General features: G+C 37.5%; 1 long non-coding RNA gene across 1 annotated transcript in view; it reads right to left on the bottom strand.

Annotated features, from left to right (window-relative positions):
* The window catches only part of LOC113922734, a 102,205-nt gene that overhangs the window by 57,596 nt on the left and 23,090 nt on the right, over positions 1-21,519 (bottom strand). Inside the window, exon 3 of the long non-coding RNA XR_003520053.1 lies at positions 16,412-16,543. This is a non-coding gene — a long non-coding RNA (uncharacterized LOC113922734). The remainder of the gene's footprint in view (positions 1-16,411; positions 16,544-21,519) is intronic.

The raw sequence follows: 21,519 nt of genomic DNA, 5'->3' as shown, positions 1-21,519 counted from the left end.
CCTGTCCAGGAAAAATTATCAACCTCTCTGAGCCTCAACGTCCTCATTTGTAGGTTAAGTAATCACAATTAAAAACCACTTTACAGTCTTGTTTATAGATTAAATGAGGTAACATATATATTTAGAATGTATCTTGGAAATTGTCAAGTTCTAAAACCTGTAACAAAATTTCATTACGATCATCACTGTTTGTTGAGATGCTGTCTTTTCTCTCTGAATGATAAACTTTTTCACAATAAACCTTTTTCACCACAGTGATAGATCCAAGACAAAATATTGGTCTAACAAAGCCTTCTTTAAGTTAAAAAGCAGGGCTTGCTGCACGCTCTCCCTGTGTCATGCTATCATACAACAGTCCTCATCACTCTTAGTAGAGTCAGTAGAACTTGGAGCAGCAGTGAGTCAGCTGCCCAGATAGGTTTATTTCCCTTTGTCTTCAAGATGGTGCTTATGGTATGCCCTGTGAAATGTTAGAACATTTCTTCACTTCTCAACATGTTCAGAAATGGCATCTACCTACTTCCCCACACGCTGCGCCATTATGTTCAGGAGCTTTCCTCATGGGCCAAACCTTCCAAACTGGCTCCTTTTATAGTTGGAGTGAAGTCTGTATTGTTCATTTTGGCACGTTCATGCAGTCCGTCTACTATGTGGGAAGTGTCGAATAGAAGGTGGTTAAAGTGTTTCTGCAAAGCCCCCTTGTCCCTTCTTTATTCCCATAAAGCAAAAGTCTAATCATGGATACCTGTTATGAACCTTCTTTAATCCCACTGAACACTACAAGAGGAATTCACTTGACCGTTAAAATTACGTAGTCTCTCTTGTCCTCAATGCCCCCTTACTTGTCAGCTCTCACATGCCTCACAATAATTTCTTTTAAATTATCACCATCAAACCTGCTCTACTAAAATCTCTTCTTTTATTCTCAACAAACTAATTCTACTTTTATTTTAGAGAAAACCAATGCCTTCAGACACCAACTCTCTAAACTTCCCACCATCTACTTACCAGTGCATCTATATCCACAATCATTATACCATCCTCCCCTCCTGCCTCAATGAATTAGGTTACCCTCTGCCCGAACAGAACCTAATCTACACATCACACCCTAGATCCATCTATGTTCAGTCACAATTAAGTTCAGCAGAACGTGAAGGAAAACACAAAACGATAGTGGCTTAAGCAGAATAGAAATTTATTTCTTTTTTGCAAAATTTCAAACCCTATATAAGCAAATCGGGGCTATTATAATACTTCCACACTCATCAGAGATGTGGCTCCTTTTTTAACACATGTCTTCATTATTCTCAACATCTGGCTTCCACCTCATGGTCCAAGATAACTACTGAAACTCCAGCCAACGTGTATGCACTCCAGTCAACACACAAGGAACCAACTTTCCTACCACTGGCCAGAATCTAACCACAAGGCCCACCCAGATGCAAAGGAAGTTAGGAAATGTATTCTTAATAGGGACAATTATGAACCCAGCTAAAATTGAAGGGAAGCAGAGTGAGGAAGAATGGATACTGAGGCAGAAGTAACAGTCTCTACCTCTCCTACCTGCGCGTCTTCCTCATTATGTTCACATTTTCTCTCCCCCATATCTTTTAGTTTCCCTTCTCTACTGAATCTTTCCCTTGGCCATTCAAACATCTTCCTAAAACTTTTGTCTCTCTAACTACTGCTCTGCTTCTCTTCTCTTCACCACCAAGTGTTTTGAAGATTTTACTCGTTGTCTTTACTTTCTTGCAGCATTCACTTCTCAACACACTGCAATCTGACTTCTGCTCCTGTTGTCGGTTAATAGTCTTCCCCAAATATGTTGAAATCCTAACCCCAGGACCTGTGAATGTGACCTTATTGGGAAATCAGGTCTTTGAGGATGAAATCAAGATAATACAAAGGTCACACTGGATTAGAGTGGGACCTAAGCCCAATAACTGGCACCCTTATAAGAAAGTCATGTGAAGACACAATGAAACTGAGACACATCTGAAGAACACCACCTTATGAGGATGGAAGCAGAGACTGGAGTCATGCAACAACAAGCCAAGGAGCACCAAGGATTGCTGGCAAGGACCAAAAGCTAGAAAGAGGCAAGGAAGGACCTAGAGTCTACATGGCCCTGCCGACACCTCGATTTCAGACTTCTAGCCTCTAGACTTCTGATTTTTTCTTTTCAGTGAGAGGATAAATTTCTGTCACTGGGAGCCACCAAGTTTGTGGTACTTGGTTATAGCAACCCTAGCAAACTAATACAGCCCCAACCACTCCACGGAAACAGCCCTTGCCAATGTCAAAAGGTCTCTGTTGCTAAACCCAGAGGACAATTTTCAAGTCTTGTTTATTTGATATCTCTCTATGGCATTTGATGAAATTATTTACTCCCTGCTCTTGAAATCCTCCTGCCCTTGACCTTTGGGCACTACTCTCTACTGGTTTCCTCCTATCTTTCAGGCTACTCTATCCCAACCTTCCTTTCTAAATCTGTGTTTCAGACCCTACTTAGAATATTTATTCTCGTCACCTACTTCCAATTTGATATGTTAACTGAGCCAAAATACACTTAATTCTCCCCACCCTGCTCCCAAATTCCCAGTGAAATAAGTAAAATAATATAACATTTTGATATTTATCTAATTCATTTATATATTCAGCAAACATTATGTGTCTATTACATTCCAAACACTGTACTGGTTACCGGAGGTACAGAGATGAACAAGGCAGACTAAGGACCTCATGGAGCTCTCATCCTTGTGGACATGTGAAATAAATAGCCAAAGAAATACATGAGACAATTATAAGTATGATACATGGCACAAAGGAAACAAATAGGATGATGAGATAGAGCAGGAGTCAGCAAATTCTTTCTGTTAAGGGCCACACAGTGAATGGCTTTGCAGGCCGTATGGCCCCTGTTGAAACTTCTCCTCCACTCTGATACTCCCGCACAAAAACGGATATAGGCAATACATAAGAGAATGGGTGTGGCTGTGTTTCAGTAAAATTTCACTCATAAAAATAGGCAGGAGGCCAGTGTTAGCCTGTGGGCCGTAGTTTTGTTGCCAACCCTTGAAAGAAGAAAATCAGGGTCAGTTGCTTTAGATTTAAGGGTCAACCAAGAAAAGCCTCTCTGAAGAGACAGCACTTAAACTGAGACCTGAAAGAGAGAAGGAGCCACACCTACCTTCCTTGGCCCAGGACAACAAACAAATGTTTTTAGGATCTGAAAGATTTTAATGACAATCTACATTATCTATAAAATGTGTAACTCCAAATGCTGGGGAAGCATCAACTCATGTACCCCAGTGTGGGAATTTGCAAAAAGAAAAAGATCACTCAACTTATGGCATTATTTAGTAGTTTTAAAGAGGGCTAGGAATCTGAAGCACTAGATAAAAATTTCCCTTTAAGCAGACTTACTGAAAGAAATAGAAGAAAGCGTTACAAAAATCTTTTATCTGTATTCTAAGCAAGAATTGAAAATCTACTATATCTCTGAAAGAGGGATTTATTCAAAATCATTATTATCATAAAAGCACATTTTATAAGAAATTACTATAGAAAAATCGAATCAGTGAATTTGTTTGAAAAGTGCAAAAAATAAAGAGATATGGGGAACAAATCCAAGAGATACAATTTACTTATAATAGGGACTCTATAGAGAAACAGAACATATAAAGATAAAGCAAAAATCATTAATAATTATAGAATAAGTTTTCCTTTACCTGAGAAGGCTTGTTTCTTCAGCTTAAATGGATTCATGAGGGCCCGGTCAAATTTATGTGGAAAGAAACAAACCTGGACATTCACTGATGAAATTCCTGAATTTGAAGGCTTTAGGAAAGGAAAACCACATATATCCAAACCAGAATAGGGGAAGGGAGGAGGGAAACAGGAGAAAATGTACAAAGAGAAAATCTTTAGAAACAGACATCTCTACAACACTAAGTGCTCCAGATGCTTTTAAAGACAAAGATTGTGATCCAGGATTTCTGTACGCATTCAAATGATCACTTACATCTAAGGATCTGATACAGATTCAGGAAGTATACCCCTCCTGAGACTTGCATGAAAGTACTTTTTAAATGGAAAAAGCATAGTAAAAAAAAAAAAAAAAAATGAACGAGGAACAGGTTTTCAAATATGCAACATTATCTCCCTTCTCCCAAACTCTTCAGTGATGCAGATTCACTGCTCTGCAATGAAGAAGTAGAATCTATTTCTCCACCCACTTGCATTTGGGTTGGACCTGTGATGGCTTGGACCCATGGAATACAGCAAACACAACACTCTGCTAGTTACGACATAGCCCTTAGCTGACCCTGCAGCTTCTGCTTCCTTCTCTCCAAGCTCCGAGCGGCATGTTGGAAAGACTAGCGGTCCTCCTGGAGAGAAGCCACATAGAGGAGCATGAAGCACCTCAGACACTTTGGCAGTACTACCTATTATCTAACTTTCTAATTGTTGCCATTCTCATGTGTAAAGTTTCAATTTTCAGTTATCCAAGTTGAACTTCTTTTTATATGCTTTTTAGTTATTTTAGTTTGCCCCACTGTAATTTGTCTCTGTAGAATCTTTACTCTTTCTTCCACTGGATGACCGAGCTTTTTATTGTTAGTTTATAGGAATTTCTTACAGTTTAATCCTTTATTGGATGTTCGCATCCTAAATATCTTCTCCCATTCTGTCTACTGTATCCTCCACAGAGCAGAAATCTTTTTTGATGTCATCAATGATGGCAATTTTTTTCTTTATGGTCTTGTGCTTTCATTCACCTAATTTAAGAAATACTTTCCCATTCCATTGTTACAAAGATATTCTCCAACATTTTTAATAAAAGCTTTATAGTTTTGTCTTTTTAGTTTCAGATCTCTATTCCAATGGGAGATTATTTTTGTATTATTTTGTGGTATAAGTTTTGGGACTTTTTTTTCTTCAAATATTTTGCCAATTTTCACAATATTGTTTATCAAATAATCTTATTTGTTTATCAGATAAACCATTTCCTCAATTATCTACCAAAAATTCACCAAGTTCCCATATACACATGGATTTATTTTAGAGTCTATTCTATTCTATATCTACTTGGAATCTTTAATATCAGTATCATAGTATTACTATAGCTTGCTAACATATCTTAGTATTTGGTAATATATTTCCCCATATCACTTTTCTTTTTAAAAATTGTTTTAGCTATGTGTGGATTTGTACATGCGCATTTTACTTCTGTTGGGTTCCTTATTTTAGCCTCATTAAATTTACGTTTTAACTGGGGAAGAATTTGCATCTTTACAATGTTAAATCTTCCCTCCACAAGTATGATATCTCTTCCTAGTCAGGTCTGCTTTTGTGTCTTCAATAATGTTTTAAAATGTTCTCCATAATAACTTTCGCATTTTCAAGTCAATTTCTAGATACCTATAGATTTCCTTCTGGCTATTGTAAAGATCATATTATCTTCTGTTACATTTTCTAATGTGTATTGGTGTAAAAGAATTCCATTGATTGTTACTTACTGATTTGTGCTCAAACAACCACACTGAACTTTTTTTCTTTTCAGCCTTAAAAGCTTGTCTGTTGATTCTCTTAGGTTTCCTGTGTAAATAATTAAATCATCTACACATACTGACAGTTTTGTCTCTTCCCTTATGGTCTTATCCTTTATTTCTTTTATTTCTCATATTTCATTGGCCAGGACATCCAGTTCTTTGTTGAACAGAAAAGGTCATAGCAGAAATCCCTGTTTGTTACTGACCTTAAAGGGAAGGCTTCTAAGGTTTCTCCATTAAGTATGATGTTTGAACAATTTTACCATATCTCCCGTTTAGGCAACATAGTGTCTCACGGCGTGTTTATTAATAAAGAAACTGAAAACCTCATTTTGAGAGACGGAATTTCTTGCCAGTATAACACTGATCTCCAAACTAAACTCAATGTTTGAACACATTTTCCCAACTTCACATAGTTTTAATTGTGCTTTTAGCTCCTACGTTCTCTCATTTCCCTTCACTAAATTTTGACCAGGGCGATAGAGTGTAAGTATTAGTCAGCCATCTGAAAGGGACTAAAGTAATTTATGGTTGGAATCCAGATAGACAAGTTCTGTCCCACTGTATATGAGGTGTGTGATCAATGAAACTGATTTTTACTAACATATATTAAGTTTTACTTTCATATCTTTAATGAGGATCAGTGTTTGAATCCTATCTCTAACCAGGAACTAACTAGCTATATGATTTCAGGCACATTACTCAATCTCTGAATTCACCCTCTCCTTCTATAAAATGTGGATTATAAACATGTTGGCTCATAGAGTAGTTCTAACGGGAATAATGCTTACCTTGTAAGATTCTTGTGAGAACTGTATATTCTAGAGATTACAGCACTTTCAATGGCCCTTGACATAAAGCTGTTGTTACTATTTTACAAACATTTGATTTGAATCTCACAAAAGCTCTATGAATAGGCACAACCTCTATAAGTATGTATTTTTTACTTATTTTACAGATAAGGAAAGTGAAAGTAAATTTATAGACAGAGCTAATATTCAGTGAGCACACAATGGTACATTCTTGTCAGGTATTAAAATGTTAAAATACTTCCACAGATTCACTATGGAAGTACCCCACGTTCCACTAACCACCCTCCTCACTGCTCTCCATCTTCTCCCCTCAGACCCATGGACCTCTCCATGATCCAGCAACTGTAAGGTTAGCCGAAGGACTTGAAGACAGACTGCTTGGTAACAATGAGCTCCAGATTATCAAATATTTTTAATACCTTCTTTGTTTATTGTAAATGTCAAACCTAAGATTCAAACCCAGGTCTTTGTGACACCAAGTTCTAATAAACATAATGGACTAAATAAGGAGGTAAACAATGGACCACAGTTTCAGTGCATAAGCTTCTTATAAGTAAAAAAATGTTTAAAAAAATCCTGAAGAAGGGAAAGAACATCAGTAGTGCCTTCCTACTGATGAATTAAATCAACCAAATTCATGTTTTAAAGTACAATATAGCAAAAGCTGAACATTAATAGAAGTATACATATGCCATATTTAAGATTCTTTTTATGTTTTTTAATAGAATTAAATGTTTTACAATAAAATATGAAGCTATTATTGCTTTTTTAGTTGCTGTTATATCAAAGCCTTGGCAACATCCTACAAAGGCAGTGAGGATCATGGTAACAACCACTAGTTCAGTTGTACATCTTAATTTTGAAAAGTGTTTCGTTTTCCACATGAAATTTAAGAGAAATTCTGGAATTGGGGAAAAAAACATATTGCTTTCTTTAAAATTTCCAATATTAAAAAGTTTTAAAATATAAATTACCTGTAAGAGAAAGTAGGCAGAACTCATTCAGAGACCCTCAGTTACTACAAGACAATAGGCAGCATAGGCCAACCTCTTCTGAGTTTCATGTCAATTTCATTAGGCATTCTAGCCTCTGTATTATGGAAGTGAAATTTAAAACTAAGTTGTCTCATTAAATAAAAATTCCTATTACATAATTTTAAAGTGTTTATAACAGGTAAATAAAGATAAACAAGTAAATATTCACAGGCATCCCTGAACTCCCACAATTTTGAGTTCCAAAATTCCAGACCTTGGAACTTACAAACTTAGAACTCAGAGTATCTTTTCCTATTGTAATAATTTTTTACTTTATTTTCTAGTTCCTTGCATATATATCATCTCCCACCTGAAATTGTAAACCCTTTGAAATCAAAGCCAACATCATATTCCTCATATTTCTTTATGAATAATCTATTATAATGCATAATCCATTATAGATGGCAGGTATTAACTAAAAAATAAATGAATAGATGTATTAATAAACAAACTAGCAAAGAAACTGAACAATGATGAGATTTCTAGGCCAGCCCTACTTCATTCCCCAATTAAATTCAAAAAATATTTATTGATCATTTACTTTGAGTCAGGCACTTTAACATTATAAAAGTACAAGAACTACAATACCAAATATAATACTAATATAATACCAGATCATCTAATCAGCATTCACTGTGAGTTGGTTTTTTTTAATGCATTTTGAGTTCCCACATCTTTGAAGTGGAAAAACATATCCTTGTTAGTTCCTTGTTCAATATTTCCATAAAAGAAAGCAACTTTCTACATTTCCAGAGCCACTCTTTAGGAAACACACATACATAGCGCACACACACACACTGAAAACTAAGGGGGAAGAAAGGTACAAAACAAAAGGCACCTATTGGTTAATTATACCTAAATTTTATGCTGATTAGTCTACTGCTCAGATCTTTGTAAATCTGGCCACACTTCACTCTCCTCAATAAATAAACGATAGTTTCCTATCAATTTAAAAACAGAAGGGAAAGCTCTTTCAGAGAATTTAATGCCCTCTTTCACCTACCTCCAAAAACCATTTTTAAAATAGCAAGCATTAAAAAAAACAATAATAACAATAGGGGCGCCTGGGTGGCTCAGTCGTTAAGTGTCTGCCTTGGCTCAGGTCATGATCCCTGGATTCTGATATCAAGCCCCACACTGGGCTCCCTGCTCAGCGGGAAGCCTGCTTCTCCTTCTCCCACTCCCCCTGCTTGTGTTCCCTCTCTCGCTGTGTCTCTGTCAAATAAATAAAAATCTTAAAAAAATAAAAAATAAATAACAATAGGAACGCCTGGGTGGCTCAGTTGGTTAAGCACCCAACTCTTGATTTCAGCTCAGGTCATGATCTCAGGGTCATGAGATCGAGCCTCACTATGGTTCTGTACTCAGCACAGAGTCTGCTTAAGATGCTCTCCCTCTCCCTCTGCTCCATGCCCCTGCCCATGCATGCACTCTCTCTTTCTCTCTCTCTCTCAAAAAATAAAATAAAATATTTAAAAATAATAATAAATAGAATAAAATAGCAAGCATTTGCCAACCACCTCGACCAAGAACTGTAACTAAGACCACAACAGCACATGATCAGCCATCTGAAATGGTGCTGACAAATCCTCCATTAGAACAGGTTACATTGCCATCATTAACAAGTCATCAATCAATCTGCTGAGAATAATTTTCTATATAATTTCCTCCCTGAAGGCACAAGGATCACATAGCATCACTGTGTTAAGCAGCTCTGGGAAATCTGAAAAATGTTTAAGATGGAGACTATGACATGGTGTGTAATTTCCCACTTGCAGTTTTATACTATCAGACTAGCACACATGCTATTCTCATCATTACCCTCAGAAGTTCCATAAATGTTATCATAAGTAATATAAGGGTCTATGGCTGCAATTTGCTTACAGTCCCATCAAAAAGAATTTCATGGTAGCTCCCTAGTTCCAGGAGTCATTCATTCGCATTAGAAAACCAAAGTTAGCAATGATCTGAGCAGAGTTGACAGTCACTGCTTGGAAGAAACTCTGAATGACTGGAGTATCACTTGACTGACTGTTAGTGGATATCCAGGTGGAAATTAGCCTAGACCTGGCTTATCCAAGTGCATCTTTTGAGTTTATTCCAGCTAAAGCCCAATTTTTAGGGTGATATTTAAGGAGAAACTCCCTACTCTCTCTAAAAGTTGGAATTTGTGTGGACTTACAAGGCTTTTTAACAACCTCTATGTGATGTTGTATGGATTTGAGATATTTTTCTTGGTCTCTTTTGCTATAATCTGTTTCCTGTGAAGTTTACCAAGGCCAATTTTCTTTTTCTTTTTTTTTTAAAGAATTTATTTATTTATCTATTTAGAGAGAGAAGCATGCAAGCAGGGGGAGGGGCAGAGAGAGACAGAGGGAATCTCCAGGGCAGAGCCTGACTGAGGACTCAATCTCACAACCCTGAGATCATGCCCTGAGCCGAAATCAAGAATCAGACGCTTAACTGACTGAACCACCCAGGCGCCCCATACCAAGGCAAATTTTCTTATGAGGGAAGCTCAGTTTTAGGGGACAACAAAGCCCAAGTATCAAAGTGAAGTCCAAAGTAAGCAATCGTCATAAAAGAATATCGATTAATCGATGCTTAGTCATTTCAAAAGTACTACTGAAACAATTTGTTGTCCACTTTTGTAATAGCCACCCATTCATTACTTGTATTTCTGGAAAATATTACTAATGCAACTGTTCATATACTTTTTAAGAACCATAAAAATTATTTTTATGGTGACTATTCAGCACTGTCATAATGCTAAAAGGACTTTGAGGTGGCTTTCAGAGTAGCAATGCTACTGGTTTTCCCCTTCTCAGACTGCTCCTATTTGGTCTGCTCTGCTGGTTCCTCTCAACTTCGGGATCTCTTAACCCTTACATAGAGTATTGCAGTACTCCGTCTTCAGACTCTTCTATATACATTGATACTTCAACTTTCAGGGCTTAAAATTAGACCATCAAAAATGTTCAAGATGCCCAAATTTATGTCAATAGTTCTAAACTTCAAATGCACATAAACAATTGATTACTCAGTACTTCCACTTGGACATCTAGTATATATCTCAAGATTGATATGTCCAAAATTGAGTGCCTGAGAGTCTAACCTCCCCGCCTCGCAACCTATTCCCCTCACAACCTCCCCCACCTCCATTAATAGCAACATCTAGTAGTTCAAGCCAAAAACCTTGGGGTCATCTTTGATTCTCCTCTTTGCCTCACACCCCACATCCAAACCATCAGAAAATGTTAGCTCCATAAACTGACCAGCCTAATCTACAGTGATAGAGATCAGAGTAGTCATTACTCCTGGGAAGTTGCTGAGGGTAGTGATTAAAAAGTCACACACACACACACACACGTTAGGAGAAGTGAAATGTTCTATAGTTTGAGCTGGGTGGTGGTTACAAGGATGCATAAACATGTTAAAATCCATCAAACTGTTTATTTAAATCATGAATTTTACTGTACACAGATCATACCTCAAATAATTAGTCAGATGCTTGTGATATATATTGCTAGCACCTTGGAAGGGTCAAAAGGACTAGAGTGAGCACAAAAAGGGCTCTGAAAAGATTAAACATGTTACTCGTAGATGCCCCCTGGACCATCTCAACAAAAAATTGGGATGGGATGATCTAGGAAAGACCTATGGAAAAGCCTCTTGTCTAATGAAATAAATACCAAAACATACACAAGAGACGTACAAGACTCAAAAATTCTATAAAAGCGGAACCAGTTTGGACTGAAAAAGACAGAGGACAAATGAAAAAGGCTGCCAGACCTCCAGAATTCTACAAGCAGAAAACAGACTGAGAAAGCTACTCAGTTGCAAGCCCGTGCTACTCTTCACAGGACAGGAAGGACAGCTTCAAAGGTGGAGCCGTAAAACCAAAGGCCCGGAAACAAACTGTGTTGTTGTTTGCTCACCTAGATGCAAAATTCCTTGGGACTGGTGACTTCTTTTTCCTTCCATTTTCTCTCTTTTTGAACGGGAATGTCTATAACTTTTATCCTATGTGAATTCCAGCACTGTACTTTTGGAGCACCTCACTTGTTTCTTGAGTTTCATAGGTTCACAGATGGAGAGGGATTGTGCCTTAGGATGGATTACACACAGGGCCTCTACTGTATCTGGTTAGGTGATGAGATCTGCGACTTTTGAGCTAGTGAGGTTTAGATGAGGTTGTCTGGACTTCGAGAGTGGCCGCTGTAATTAGTTGAGACTTCGAGGGATATTGGGACTGGAAGAATGCATTTTGTATGTAGGACAGATCTGAATCTTTGGGGGCCAGAGAGTGGACTGTGGTAGGCAAAATCATGGCCCTCCAAAAATGTTCGTGTCCTAACCCAAAATCTGTGACTATGTTACCTTATATGATAAAAGGGACCTTGCAGGTATGATTAAGTTAAAGACCTTCAGACAGAAAGATTATCCTGGATTATCCATGTGGGCCCAATGTAACTATGAGGGTCCTTATAAGTGGAGGAAGGAGATGAGAGAGAGTAAGAGAGAGAAGGATTTGAAGATGGAGAAAGGAACCAAGCAATACAGGGGGCCTATGGAAGCTGGAAAAAGCAAGGAAATAGATTATTCCCTAGAGCCTCCAAAAGGAATGCAATCCTGCTGACCCCTTGATTTTAGCCCAGTGGGACCTCTGACCTCCACAACCGTAAGATAATAAATTTGTGTTTGTTTAAACTAGTAAATCTGTAGACATTCATATAGCACAAATAGGAAACTAATATACCCACCTATAGTTTATTTTTAATCTGACAGAGTGATCCTATTAAAACCTAAGTCAGATCATATCACTTCTCTCTTAAAACCCTCCAGTCCAGTAGCTGCCTTCTGTCTCACACAGAGCAAAAAGCCAGAGACTTTAGACCCACCTTCCAGATTAAACAATCTACTCCTTTACCTACCTGCCATAATCTCCTGATTCGTCTTCTCCTATGCTCCACTTTTCCCCTTCCTCACTGCCCTCCATCATATGCACGGGAGGCTCCTTCTCACTTCTAGGCCCATCAGAGCCCATCTGTTTGGAATACGTCTTCCCCACCCCCGGATATTCTCATGTCTTTTCTTCTCAGCTCCTTCAGGTCTTTACTCAGATGTCACCTCTACGTAGGCTTTTCCTTGCCATCTTATTTAGGAGTAGACATTCTCTACCCCAACCCCTACTTTACTTCTTTTTTTTTCAGAGTACTAATCCCCCCTCCCAACTGCATACTCTATTTTACTTGTTTTGTTCTCTCTCTCTCTCTCTCTCTCCACAAGAATTAAAGCTCCTTCAGAACCAAACGGCACCTGGCACATAGCAAGCACTCAATACATGATTGTGACATTAATGAATCAAAGCATTATCTTAGAAAATGTGACAGAATTTCCAGAGAAACTTTCTAAGCTCCTAGTGAATAAAAGCCAGGTCTTCCATTGCTTATGGAAATGTCTCTTCTCCCGGCTCAGGACTGAACATGGAGCAGACTTTAAATACATACTTAGAGCTTTTATTATTTTTTTGTGATAAAATACACATAACATAAAATTTACCATCTTAACCATTTTTAAGTGTATAGTTCTATGGAATTAGTACATTCACATTATGTACAACTGTCACCACTATCCATATCCAGAATTCTTTCATCTTCCTGAACTGAAACTGTGTACCCATTAAACAGTAACTCCCATAAGCCTCTTCCCCCAGTCCCTGGTGACTGTCATTTTACTTTCTGTCTCTCTGAATTTGACTGTTCTAGGTACCTCATATAAGTGGAATCAAACCATGTTTGTCCTTTGTGACTAGCTTATTTCACCTAGCATAATGTCTTCAAGGTCCATCCATGTTGAAGCATGTGTCAGAGTTTCCTTCCTTCTTAAGGCTGAATAATATTCCATCGTTATGTATACACCACATCTTGTTTCTTCATTCATCTATTGATGACCACTTGGTTTGCTTCTACCTTTTGGTTATTGTGAATAATATTGCTATTAACATGGATGTACAAATATCTGTACCAGTCCCTGTTTTCATTTCTTTTGGGTGTATACACAGAAGTGGAATTGCTGGATCACATTATAATTTTATGTTTAACTATTTGAGGAAGTACCACACTGTTTTCTACCGTGACTGTGCCATTTTACATTTCCACCCACCGTGCATAAGGTTCCAATTTCTCTACATCCTTTTCAATACTTATTATTTCTGTTTCTTTGGATTTTTTAATAGTAGCCATCCTAGGGAGGCTGGGTGGCTCAGTTGGTTGAGCGACTGCCTTCGGCTCAGGTCATGATCCTGGAGTCCCGGGATCGAGTCCCGCATCGGGCTCCCTGCTCAGCGGGGAGTCTGCTCCTCCCTCTGACTCCCCCCTCTCGTGCTCTCTCTCTCTCTCTCTCTATCTCATTCTCTCTCTCAAATAAATAAAGTCTTAAAAAAAATAGTAGCCATCCTAATGTGTGTGAAAATCTATCTCATTGTGGTTTTGATTTGCATTTTCCTAATGATTATTGATATTGAACATCTTCTCATGTGCTTATTGGTCATTTATATACCTTCTTTGGAGAAATATCTGTTCGAGTCCTTGGACCACTTTTTAATTAGGCTGTTCTGGTGTTGTTCAGTTGTAAGAGTTCTTCACAGATTCTGGATATCAATCCCTTGTCAGATATGTGATTTGCAGAAATTTCCTCCCATTCCATGGATTTCCTTTTCATGATCTTGATACTATCCTTTGACACACAAAAGTTTTTAATTTTGATGAAATCTGACTTCCTTTTTTTTGTTTTTTTTTTTTTTTTTTTGGTCTCCTGGGGCTTTGGTGTCATATTCAAGAAATCTCTGCCAAATCCAATGTCATGAGGTCTTTGCCCTATGTTTTCTTCTCTGAGTTTTATAGTTTTAGCTTTCTGCTTGGGTCTTTGATCCACTTCAAGTTAATTTTTATATATGGTGTAATGGAAGGGTCCAAACTTCATTCTTTTGCATGTGGATATCCAGTTTTCCCAGCACCATTTGTTGAAAAGACTGCCCTTTACCCATTGACTTGTCTTGGTACTCTACTTAGGGCATTTTCATTAAGTCTCTTTATAATGAATTCTGCTATAAGTATTGTCTAATGAAATTTATTACACAAATAATAAATTCATTTCTTGTTTTGAATGAATACAAGCAGTACACCTCTGGGAACAAAGCAGAAAATCACTACACTTGCTGCCTCATACACCTACTTCTAAAATTATTTGACTCTTGGGGTTCCTGGCTGGCTCAGTCAGTAGAACATGTGACTCTTGACCTTGGGATTGTGAGTTCGAGCCCCACATTGGGTGTAGAGGTTACTTAAAAATAAAATCTTTTAAAAGTAAATAAAATAAAATTATTTGACTCTAAAAAGTGCAGTACATTTCATTACATATCACTTATACCTAACAGATACAGAAAACCTTTGAAGAATATAATAAAGTAGAATACAGAAGAAATAAAATCTACCTAGAATGGGGAAAATGAAGAGTGTTAAGTCAATGGTTCTGAATTCCTAGATTAGTCAGACTCTTAGTTCTTCAAGGTTCAACTCAAGAGTATACTGATTTTGTGTTTTCCTTCTTAAATTTCCTTTGCTCCACCATTCACCCCCATACTTTTATTATTCTCAGAGATCTCACCAACCTTAGCAATCATGATTCAATACATTTTAGTCACTAGGTTATCTAAAAGGAAGTAGAGGGCCTTATAGTACTCATAAAAATAAAGCTATGGTAATGAAACTAGATCTGTATTATTTGTGATTTTTAGTCTCTACTCAACATTTGTATGTGATTAACCAAAAACACAGACAAAAGTAATAGTGGTAATAGAAACAGTAGAAGTAGAGGAAGCTAACATTCATTGAGCTTACAATGTGCTAAGGACTTAATATTAAATTTCATTTAATCCTCAAAATAACCATATGAGATAGGTCCTGCTATTATCACATTTTAGAGTTGAGGAGACTGAAGCTTAGAAAGGATTTTACGTTCACCCAAGTGATGGACTAAATGGAAGAGACAGTCTTTAAGTCCAAAGTCTGTGCCCTTACCAGTAACACCAATACGTTGCAAGCTTTAATCAGTCAAGTACAATTTTCACTTGTTTGAAATATTTGTTTACAAAATGTATTTCTGTTATTACTTACTTAAATTTTTCTTTAAAATCAACTTCTTTAAAAAAAAAAAACTTTCTTTTTAAAGGTACAAAAAAGAACAAGAAAAAAAGTCTCTAATGATACATAGATACCTACCAAGACTCTGAGTATGAATCCCGCTCCTCTTTAAAATGAAAGATTCAAAGTGTTCGAAAGATATTATAAATGTAATTAACACTGAACTAAGATTTTCTTTTCAATTCATCAGAGGAATTGAAAAGAAAATTCAAAAGCAGTGATTTCACCCACTATCTAATTGAATGTTCTTTAAAGGCTATCATGCCAAACTGACTTGAGGAATCATTTACTATTCCTTCATGGTATCTGCCCCTCATCTTGGGGAAACAATACATTGCTCTCTATTGTGCATGGATGTGCTATTTACACCAATAGCAAATTAACTCTCCCACCAACCAACTACATAAGTGAGAAGTCTACAACAAGAAGATTCTCAAGATCCTCAGGTATACTATAAACAACAACGGTGGAGGGAAGAGAAAAGTCGATTTGCAAAGTCACTGATAAGAGATGGTAAACAGGTGTAATAGAAGGTTCAGGCCTCTTTAAAAAACAAATGGAATTAAGAATTAAGGAATAATAATGTCCTATTTAAGACCTTATTTTAAAAGAAAAGCTATATAAGATATACTGTAATAAGATCTCATAAATTATAAATATTTTTAAAATCTATACTTTTATCTTCACAGTTATTAATTTCATAGACACCATATCTTCAATCAAACTAACTACAAAACTATGTTAAAATTTTTAACAAAAGGAAGGTAATTTATTTTTAAAATTTGGGTTAGTATTGACATAAATACCTGTGAATTTCTTTCCTCGAGGTTGACCCACGTGCCAGGCTGAGAAATGCTTGACTGTTCCGCACCCTGCCCTCAGGGCACCCACTGAAGTGAACCACCAAGAGTTCTATGGTCATTCTGCTTTTCTCTACCCTATGAATAAAGGCAGGTATATTTGTGAACCTATAAATGGAATTAAGTCTGTTGCCCAGAAAATTTTTGTATTTCTTATTTATAACTTGTCTTGTTGAATTTCAAGTATGAATGTTAATCAGCTTCATCATTAAATGGTATTTTAAGCACTTGTACGTGTTGGAGACTGTAAAAAAAAAAAAAAAAAAAACCACCAGCTAATCCTAAAATTTTTTCTAATAATTACGTGATTATGATTACTCAAGAGCAGGATTTGAGGAATGAATTCAAATAATAATTCAGTTATCTAAATTTAGAACATAGGCAGTTACCTGATGGGCCAATAAAGAGTTGGGGTACATTTAGCCTAACTAGAAAAGTATAGTATCTGGAGCATTCCCCACAAAACAGGTATCTTGGGGGAAAAGGGGAAGGTCCTAAAGGGCTGAGGAAGCCCGTACTGAGTTTTGGAAGACAACACCAACATTGAGTCACCCTAAGACAAATGTAGAACCCCAACATAGGCAATAGGAGTCTATGATGTGAGACAGAGCTTTAGCAACAGCTAGATGAACCTTCTTTTCTGAGACGGTAAAACAGTACCGCCGGAAGACATAAGCATAGGGAAGGCTGTTGCTTTGTCCTGAGGATGTATTCTGCAAAGTGTCCTCTAGTGTCCAAAAGCTTTCATTGCATGTCAAAACTAGAAACCTTTCTCCGTTCCTAAGATCAAGGATCAGCACTCTCTCACCACGGCCTGATACTCGGTAATCAACCTGGTGATTCTTATTTTTCAAGTTTCCACATGTTTTCCACTTGATCTTGATATAAGAGACAAAGCAGACCATGTAATCAAAAGCATACTGATTTAGTGGCCAAAAGGAAGCAATAAAGAAATGGTTCTATTGCAGGTCCAAGCCTCGAAGCTATCTAATAGATTGACACGAGTATCCCACTGTAATTTAAGGTTAAATTAAGGCCTGTGGGCACCACAACACAATCCAATTCAACCATCACTGGCATATCTTCAGATGGGAATATCCTTACAGGTGCACAGAAAACAACTCACATCCCACTCTGTCTGGCTCCATCATGTAGAATCTCCCATGTCCCACTCATGGCTCCACTTCTATCTCCTTCCAGGAGTCATTGCCTCAGTATAACATATCCTGCTTGCAAGCACATCCTACACAAGATCTCAAATGATCAGGTTAGTATAAAACATATGAAATGAGAATTTTTTAAACACTAAATTTTGAAGTCCAGAGTCATGAAAAATGTGTGATTGATTCCCACCTCTCCTTTTTTGGAACTGTTTATTTAAACTTCCTATTAGAGACATGCCTGGGGGTGGCTCATTGGTTAAGCGTCTGCCTTCAGCTCAGGTCATGATCCCAGGACCCTGGGATGGAGTCCCAGTTGGGCTCCTTGCTCAGCAGGGAGCCTGCTTCTCCCTCTGCCTGCCCCTCCACCTGCTGGTGCTCTCTCTCTCTCTGACAAATAAATAAATAAAATCTTTAAAAAATAAAAACAATGAACTTGTCATTGGATATAGAAAGGGTAACTGGCAATTGCTGAGCCCTGCAAAATATTTTATATAGGCTCCTTCATTTGATTTAATTCTTACAACAACAATCCAGTAGGATTGGTATTATCACTGACATTTTACAATTGGGAAGAGGGACTTAGGGATATCAAGAGCCATGTCCTCTAAACCTCCATAGTTTCCAGTCTTTCCCATCTCAGTAAATGTCGCCACCACCCTTCCAGTTGCCCAGAGGAAAAAAAAAAAACCTACGTAACATCCTTGAAGTTTAAGCATGTCATCATGTCCACTAGTCCCATCAGTCAAAATAACCATCATTTATTACTTGAACTACAGCAAAAGCCTCTTAACTCGTGTCCCTATTTCCACACTTGTCTACTCCATATTCCAACCCACCAGCCAGAGTGATCTTGGTAAAACATAACCCATAAAACAAACTGGCTTAGACACTTCAGTGATTCCCCACCATACTTAAAATAGAAGCCAAGTTATTTCATCCTGTACACAAAACCCTGGATAATCTACCAAGAATTCTAACTTCCTGCCTTCTCTCCAGCCATAAAGACCCATTTCTACTCCTAGAACACTCTAAGCTTGCTCCTACTCTAGGGTCCTTGCTCTGCAACTGTCTCCACACAGCTCTTCACAGGAAAAGTTCATTGTCATTCAGATTGCAGCTGAATGACAGAGATGAATATCATCTCTTCAGATGGGTCTTTTCTCCTGACAACCTAAAGCAGCCCATTCTCATCTTCCTATCATGCTACCCATTTTTATTTTATCACAGTACTAATTACTCCTTGCTGTCTTCTTTTTTTATTATTTTTTGCACTTATTTCTTCCCATCCCTTCCCACTAAAATGCACGTTATTAGATGCCCTGCCTGTCACATTTAGCCTTGTAACTCCAGCCCCTAAAACACTGCCCAAGATACTATAAGGACTCAGTAAATGTTAGTTGAGCAGTGCCCAAGCTTACACTGTTAGTTCCAGAGCCAAGAGTAAAATTCAGGTGTCCATCCACAAATTCTTTTACTACATTCTGATTCCTACATGAGTTTATTTATAAATTTTATTACTTATTTTACATATATGACCTTTACCACCTCCTTAAAATTAAAATTATGCTTATCCTTCAAGGCCCATTTTATTTTCACCATGGTGCTTGTATTCATCCCCAATCAAGTTTCATATTTCCTTCTCAGTATTAGTAAAACATCTTTATTATATTCCATTTTTGCAACAGCTTACCTTGTTTTTTGTCTCCCCACCTAAACTACCTAAGTTGTTTGAGATTAGGAATTGTGTCTGATTGTTTTTCATTTCTCCCAATGCCTATAAGACTGCCTCGAACATAGAGATGATTCAATAAATTCTTGCTGAATTATTTTCTCTCCCTACAAAGATCCTGTTGATTTCCAGAAATATAGGGTGATCGCCATACAATAAAAATCACTCAAGGAGGCAGAACAACCTGTTTATTGACAATAATGATACTTCCAGGGAATATGTTGGAATGACTAAGGGGTTCAAGGCAATATTCCACACATTGTCGAATGAATTCCGTGGAGGGAAAAATTGCATCTCACTGACTCAGAACCTATAAATATTTTTCAAGTAATATCTACACAGAATGTTGAATTCTAAACAACTTTTGAAAACCACTAATCATGTACATTCTCCCCCAAATGTCACACAGTGTAAAACTGATGGATCTTTTGTGACCTGATGACATCTGTCTCCATTCCTAAAGGCATCATGATGGAAATGTGGTCTTCTATCATCCTGCTACAGTTGGTAAAAATCCACTAGATACTTTTTAAAAATATTTTGGGAACACACAGTCATGCAAACCAATGTCTGCCTGTCCCAGCAGGGGATAGTAAAAGACTTCACAAACACCAGATGGGATTTAACAACAACGTTAGTAAAACATAAAATGCTCCAAGAGTGCTAAGTCACTTCATGAACAACTCAAAGCAAATATATTTGATTTCCATTATACATATTTTTCTTTCTTAAGAAATTCTAAAATTTTCCAATAAAAGTTTTATCATAATCCTCTAACATTTAATTTCTCTTGAAATGAAATTATAATTATTTACCCTTTGGGTACTAGGCATAGGTTATTATTTGTGGGTACATTAAAACTTTCTAATTTTGCCACAAGTCTAGAACATATGGAGTTCTAAATAAGTATTTACTTGATTTCAATATGTTAAATGCTTGTTTCCCCAGAAATCCAAACAGCCCAATGTGACTTTTTTATTTTTTGTCCTACCTAACTTTAACCTTATAACTATTCAGGTATTAGTATTTTAATACATATTTTATAAAGTAGTAATTGCTAATCATTTAATAAAATATGCCCTAGAAAGCCATTGTTATCTAATTTTGTTTTAAAGATGATTTTCTTAGACTTTTGGGGGAATGTAAGATTGTGATAATAAAACAGAAATCGATTTTCTATTCAGAGTGAGCAGAGGTACAGACTTCCATCGGCCTCCTCCACAAAAAATTATGTGTGCAATTGGATTTTTTTTAAGAGTTTATTTATTTATTTGACAGGGAGAGACACAGCGAGAGAGGGAACACAAGCAGGGGGAGTGGGAGAGGGAGAAGCAGGCTTCCCGCGGAGCAGGGAGCCTGATGCGGGGCTGGATCCCAGCACCCTGGGACCATGACCTGAGCCAAAGGCAGACGCTTAACGACCGAGCCACCCAGGTACCCCTATGCAATTGGATTTTATTGCGTGTTTCACTCAAATAACAAGCAGCCAGGTTGGGAGCAAGAAAAGACAAAGTGTCTACAAATGTTCCTTACTGTTGTTTTATTTAGATTAACGTTAGAAAATGGTTTCCTCTGCCTAACCAACTCTCAGTAAATGGTTGCAATCGAGAAGAAAGCAGTTGAAACTCAACCTGAAGACTAAATTTTAGCTATATTTAAAATATTAAGTATAGGCAATAAAGCAACTCAAGTAAAATGTACTTGTGTGGCCCACACGATGGGCCACAGCCTTATCTGTGAGCAGAAATGCCCCTTTCCCATCCTCTGAACCACCCCACTTTGAGAAGGAAATTATTCAGAGTCATAAGAGGTATAACAGAAATCAAAACAGCGGGAGTCAAATTCTTGCTTGATGATACTTGTTGTCACTTGACAACAGTCCTAAAACCAAAAAGGTCAAGGTCATAGATTTGCCCTACTGTGGGGTCAAGAAAGGGTCTCTGCTCACACAGTATCTTTAATCTCAATGAGAGTGAATACCACTGAAAGCAAATCTAATTATGTCACTCTCCCACTTAAAACTCTTCACTGGCTCCCCTCTGACCTCAGGAGAAAGTTCAAACTCCCTAGAAAGCCCCCCAAACTCCTTTAGGAAAAGGGTGTGCTCGCTTTTCGGGCTTGTTTCCCAACCTGCCTCCTCCCCATCCTTGCAGCTGGGCAGC

This window comes from Zalophus californianus, chromosome 9 (assembly GCF_009762305.2).
Source record: "Zalophus californianus isolate mZalCal1 chromosome 9, mZalCal1.pri.v2, whole genome shotgun sequence".
Classification (NCBI taxonomy): Eukaryota; Metazoa; Chordata; class Mammalia; order Carnivora; family Otariidae; genus Zalophus; species Zalophus californianus.
This window is presented reverse-complemented; position numbering and strand designations above follow the sequence as displayed.